This window comes from Vombatus ursinus, unplaced genomic scaffold, assembly GCF_900497805.2.
Source record: "Vombatus ursinus unplaced genomic scaffold, bare-nosed wombat genome assembly UNPS02009835.1, whole genome shotgun sequence".
Classification (NCBI taxonomy): Eukaryota; Metazoa; Chordata; class Mammalia; order Diprotodontia; family Vombatidae; genus Vombatus; species Vombatus ursinus.
In genome coordinates this window covers 14,784,968-14,791,535 of record NW_020949613.1, presented here as the reverse complement: position 1 = coordinate 14,791,535, position 6,568 = coordinate 14,784,968, and the positions used below count along the sequence as shown (strand labels likewise).

Here is a 6,568-nt window from a genome sequence, read left to right as displayed (position 1 = left end):
AACAAATACTTCTGAGGAGGGACAGGGTCAAAAGAAAGAATAGAATAGATGGGCAGGGCAGGGAAATTGGGGTTAAGGGAATTAGGATTAAGGGAACTAGAGTTAGTTTTTCACAGCATGTCTACTATGGAAGTGTTTTGTATAACAGCACACATATAACATATATTGAGTTGCTTGCCTTTTTAATGAGGGTGGGTGGGGAGGTAGGAAGAGTGAAAATTTGGAACCCAAAGTTTTAAAAACACATGTTTAAAAAATGTTTTCACTTGCAACTGGGAAATAAGAAATACAAGAAATAGGGCACAGAAATCTATCCTACCCTACAGGAAAATAGAAGCAGAAGGGGATAAGAGAAGAGGGGGGGGATAAAAGGGAAGGAAGACTAAGGGAAGGGGTATTCAGAATGCATGCCATCTTGGGGTGGGAGAGGAGTGAGATGGGGTGAAAATTTGGAACTCAAAATCTTGTCGAAGTAAATGTTGAAAACTAAAAATAAATAAATTTATTGATTTGAAAAAATAGGTGTTCAATAGAATTAGCTTTTAAATCCATCTGGCCATGGAGATTTTTTCCTATGGAGTTCATCAATGGATTGTTCAATATCTGTTTCTGAGATGGGGTTATTTAAGTATTTTACTTTTTCTGTTAATCTGGGCAATTTATATGGTTTTTTTTTGGTAAATATTCATCCATTTCCCTAAAATTGTACAATTTAATGGCATACAATTGGACAAAATATTCCCTAATTATTGTTTGAATTTCCACTTTCTTGGTGGCAGATTTACACTTTTCCTTCTTGATACTGGTAATTTGGTTTTTTTCTTTCTTTTAAAATCAAATTAATCAAAGGTTTATATATTTTCTTGTTTTTTTTTCATAAAATCAGCTCTTAGTTTTATTTATTAGTACAATATTTTTCTTAATTTCAATTTTATTAATTTCTCCTTTGTTTTCAATATTGCTACTTTGGTGTTTAATTGAGGATTTTTAATTTGTTCTTTTTCTAGTTTTTTTTAGTTGTATAACCAATTCATTGATCTCCTCTTTTTCTATTTTTTTTAATGTAAGCATTTAGAGATATAAAACTTCCTCTAAGAACTACTTTCACTGCATCCCATAAGTTTTGGTATATTGTATCATTGTTGTCCTTCTCTTGAAGGAAGTTATTGATTGTTTCTATGATTTGTTGTTTGACAGAAACATTTTTGAGGATTAGATTATTTACTTTCCCATTATTTTTTAGCCTATCTTTCCATGGCCCTTCATTACATATACTTTTTATTGCATAATGATCTGAAAATAGATGCATTTAATATTTCTTCCTTTCTGCATTGGATTGTGAGGTTTTAATGTCCTAGTACATGGTCAAATTTTGTGTATGTGACATGTATCTCCTCCTGGAATGCTGAGGCGGGGCTTTCTGCTAACTTGCTGGGATGCCTCCAGTTTGACACCGCTCCCCTTTATCCAAGGCAATATTGGCCTTTCCCATTAATTCCTCAAGCTACCTAGGTTACTGGACTGCTGAACCCTGTCTTTCTTCTGGTTCAGCCATTCCAGAATTTTTCCTGGGATGATATTTTCTTGGCTTTCAGAGGTTGATGCAAGAAGATGAGAGTGACTTACCTTTGACTCGGCCATCTTGGCTTCCAGAAGTGGAAGTCCTCTAACTTTGAACTTTTTAACTTCTTTGGCATCAATGATGTGCAAAATCTTTGACTTCTCAAAATAGGTTCATGATTTAGATATAAAGGCTGATACTATAAGAAAATTGGGAGATCAAGGAATAGTTCACCTATCAGATTTATGAAGAATAGAACAATTCATGACCAAACAGGGGATAGAGAACATTACAAAATGCAAAATGGATAATTTTGATTACATGAAATTTAAAAGTTTTTGCACAAGCAAAGCCAATGCAACCAAGATTAGAAGGAAAGTATAAAATTGGGAAAGAATTTTTACAAACAGTGTCTTTGATAAGGGCCTCATTTCTAAAATATATAGAGAATTAAGTTGAATTTATAAGAATCCAAGTCATTCCCCAATTGATAAATGGTCAAAGAATATGAACAGGCATTTCTCAGATTAAGAAATTAAAGCCATCTATAGTAATATCAAAAAATGCTCTGAATCACTATTGATTAGAGAAATGCAAATCAAAACAACTCTTTGGTACCACATCACATCTATCAGATTAGCCAACATGATAAAACAGGAAAATGATAAATGTTGAAGAAGATGTGGGAAAATTGGAACATTAATGCATTGTTGGTGAAGTTGTGAAATAATCCAAACATTTTGGAGAGTAATTTGGAACTCTTCCCAAAGGGCTATAAAAATGTGCCTAGCCTTTGACCCAGCAATAGCATTTCTAGGGCTGTGTCCTAAAGAGATCATAAAAAATGGGAAAAGGACCCATATGTACAAAAATATTCATAATAGCTCTTTCTGTGGTGGCAAAGAATTGGAAATTGAGGGAATGCTAATTAATTAGGGAATGGTTGAACAAGTTGTGGTGTATGAATGTAAGGGATTACTATTGTACTATAAGAAATGACAAGCAGGCAGACTTCAGAAAAACCTGGAGAGACTTGTATGGACTGATGCTGAGTGAAGTGAGCAGAACCAGGAGAATATTGTACAATTTAACAGACATGTTGTGTGATGACTAATGTTGATAGAATTAACCCTTCTCAGCAATGCAAGGATCCAAAATATCTCCTAAAAGTTTCATGTTGAAAAATGCTTTCCACATCCAAAGAAAGAACTATGGAGTTTGAATGTATATTGAAGCATACTATTTTCTATTTTCTTCTTCTGTTTTGTTTTCTGTTTCTTGTGGATCCTCCTATTATTTCTAATTTTTCCTTACAACATGACTTATGTGATAATATATTTAATAGGATTATATATGTTTAGCCTATATCAGATTGCACACCATCATGGGGAGGGAGAGGGAGAAAAATTTAAAACTCAAAACCTTATGGAAGCAATTTTTGATAAGTTAAGATAAATTAATAAAAAAAACTTTGCCTTCTCTAGATGCACTAATTTTGGTTTTCTTTGACTCCACTGTGTTAAAAGTTAGTTTTGTTTTATTTTTGTTAAATCTGTATGCACAGTGCTGGGGAAAGTTCTTGGGATAAAATAGATGCTTAATAAATGTGTATTGACTCATGAATATATCAATAACCTAAAGGAAAAGAAGATATCAAATGCATACAAAACCACCTAGAACTTAACACCAAAATATGTTAAAAATTATTTTTGCACTGACCTATGTGAATACTATTCCATTAATACAAATATTTCTTAAGAATCATCTATGCAATAATTAAAAGAATTCTTCATTCAGACATTAATAGGGAATAAAAAGCCTTTCCAAATGTTCAACAATTGACCCCAATTACCTGTCCAATTCAGAAGATATAATAAATTCATTGCAGTTATTTTTTTTGTTAAAAAAAATATTTGTTAGAACCACAGGCTGACTTGCAGGCTGTTTTACAGCAAGGAACTTTTCTCCCATATCAACAATCATTTAGGATTACTTATAAAATGTAAAGAGAGAAATAATCCTGTTCAATGACCCTTTGCTAATAAGCATCAAAAGAGGCATTAAAAAGAGAGTTAAATGCCCACAAGTTCTTTGCCATGGTCACTGAAGAGAGTTAATGAAGAATACATGTCAATGAAGGATTCCATGTGAATGGTGAGGTGTTCTAGTATCACCAGCTTGTACATAACATTGTTTGGATTACATTAAGGCTTGCAACACTGCAAATCACCTTAGAAGAGATGTTTAATAACTCAAAGGTGTCTGGTCTATATATCTATATGGGAAAGGCCAAGTCAGTTGCCCAGATTTTAACATACATTTGGATGAAGACTGTAAGGAGCATGTAGAAGAACTATTTATACCTTAGGCACAGAAAATACAAATGGAAACAATCTGGGCTTAGAGTTGTAAAGGAAAAGGACATTGGGTTGAATTGCTATTAAGAAAATGTAAATCTCTTTTTACTGATTCCAAGATTGTGATGAAAGGAAAAGCCTATTCTTTCAATAATAAAAATCTTACCTGTTCAGTCATGTCACCAAGCATTTATTAAGCACTCACTATGTGGCAGGTGCTATTCTAAATTCTATGGATACAAAGAAAGGTAAAAAAAAAATACAAGATAAAAGAGGACATAAAAGTGAAAAAAAGCAAAAAAGTCACTGCTTTCTAGGAGTTCACAGTATAATTACTGATACACACATATGCATGGATGTATGCATGTATACATACATATGTATATACATATATGTATATGTAGATCATGTATGCATGTGTGTGTGTGTGTGTGTGTGTGTGGAGAGAGAGAGAGAGAGAGAGAGAGAGAGATAGTGAGAGAGTAAGAGAATGAGAGTAGTTCCACAAGGAAAGAACTAGCTCTGTGGTGTGGAGATTGGGAAAAGTCTCTTATTGTCTTAAGATAAGTCTTGAACAAAAATAGGAAATTTAAGGGGTGAAGGTAAGGATATAATTCTGGGATTTGGGAAGACAGTCAGTAGAATGTCTTGGGTAAGGGAAATCAAAGAAACTATCATTAATTGATGGAAAATTGTATGGAGGGGAGTAAGATGAAAAAATATTAGAAAGGTAGGAAATGGCCATGTTAAGCAGGAATTTAAGTGTGGTGGCACTGTAAGAGCTGAAAAGGTGTCATATATAAAAGATATTATAGAGTTGTAATCAACAGGACTTGGAAAATGGTTTGAGTTAGAGCAGAGAGAGAGAGAGAGAGAGGGAGAGAGAGAGAATGAAAGGTTTACCATGCTACCTAGGTTGTGAGCCTGGGTGACTAGAAAGACAATGGTGCTCTTGAGAGCAATAAGATCATTAGGATGAGACATTGGGATTAGAGATGGAAAATAACAGGTTCTGTTTTGAGCTTGTTAAGGTTAATATATCTATTCAACATTCAATTTGAAATGCCAAAATGATGTCTGATGATATAATACAGGAAGTTAGGAGAAAGCACAGAATGGGAGAATAGTAACGATACTCCTTCCAGGATCACATCACCTTACATGTTGATCAAAAACTTACAGGATCCCAAAACTAGAATTTAAAACATTATCAGAAAAAGGCCTGAACCTTATGACAGTGTCTCCTTACTCAATGGTGAGTAGAACCCAACTTTAACATAATATTCAAAGTCAGGAAATATGCTGAAAAATGAGGAAACAACAACAATGAATTTTACCATAAATACTATTATGGTGCTAGGGAAAACCAAGATATAAACTCAGAAGACAGCAATAGACAATAATTTGAACAGAGTTACAGGAAAATCCTCAAAAATTTTAATTGGAAAAAAATAAAATTTTTTCAAGAGTTAAAGAGCTAAGAGTGGCAGAGGAAAACATGAAAAAGAATTGACAGTGATGTGAAAAAAAATATGAAATGAGAATTAACAGGGGCAGAGCCAAGATAGCAGAGTAAAAGCAGTGACTTGCTTGAGCTCTCCCCCAAATCCCTCCAAATACCTGTAAAAATGACTCTAGCTTTTTTTTCTGCCTTGACACTACTGTGGTTGGACTTGCTGCTCCTGCCATTTCTGCAGCGCTAGCCCACGATCACCAGGCTGGACCCGAGTAGAGCCCAGATGACCAAAATGCACTTACCTGGCAGGCTACCTCCTAGCCATCCTTGGTGGCAGTGATTCTCCCAACTCCAAGGACCTGAAGAAGATCTTGGACAGTATGGATGTCGAGGCCGATGACAAACAACTGAAGAAGGTCATCAGTGAACTAAATGGCAAGAACATAGAAGATGTGATTGCCCAGGGGAGCAGAAAGTAGCCTCTATGCCTGCCAGTGGTGCTGTTGCTGTTGCTGCCAGTGCTGGCTCTGCTGCTGCAGAGGAGAAGAAGGAAGAGAAGAAAGAGAAGTCTGAGGAGTCTGATGACAAATGGGTTTTGGTCTCTTTGACTGATCCAAGAGCAAATAAACATTTTATTAAAAAAAAAAACTCCAAACAAATTCTAGAGCAGCAGAGCCCACAAAAAGACAGAGTGAAACAAATTTTCAGCCCAAGACAACCTAGATGGTTGGTAGGAAAGGTACGTTGCTCTGGGCTGGGAGAGGAGCACAGTTCAGCATGGGTTGCATAGGCAAAGACCAGGCCTCAGCAAATCTGGAGTAGGCCTCAGGGGATTGAATGAAGGGGAGCTTTGGTGGTTCCAAGATGTCTCAACCCACAAATGCCAAAGAAAATTTAGAAGGTCAGTGGGAAAGGTCTGTTAGACCTGGGTGATAGAGGTGCACTAAGCAGTCTTGGCCCTAGCACAGCCCCAGGGAGGCAGCCAAAGCAGCAGCACTTGCTTCTGGGGCTCTTGACCCACAGATGGTGGGGGGATCAAGTGGCTGATCAGAGGGGTACTGCAGGGATCTCTTTGCTGGTGCTGATGCATGATTTTCTTGCCTTGCCTGCACTTGAATCTAGACCAGCCCTGGGTGGCAGTGCTAGGGCAAGGAGGAATGCTGGTGTGGTGGAGCTTGTGATGGTAGAGAGGGA

General features: G+C 36.2%; 1 pseudogene; it reads left to right on the top strand.

Moving 5' to 3' along the window:
* LOC114036418 overlaps positions 1-5,986 on the top strand; it is a 15,973-nt pseudogene extending 9,987 nt beyond the window's left edge.
* Positions 5,987-6,568: the final 582 nt, after the last annotated feature.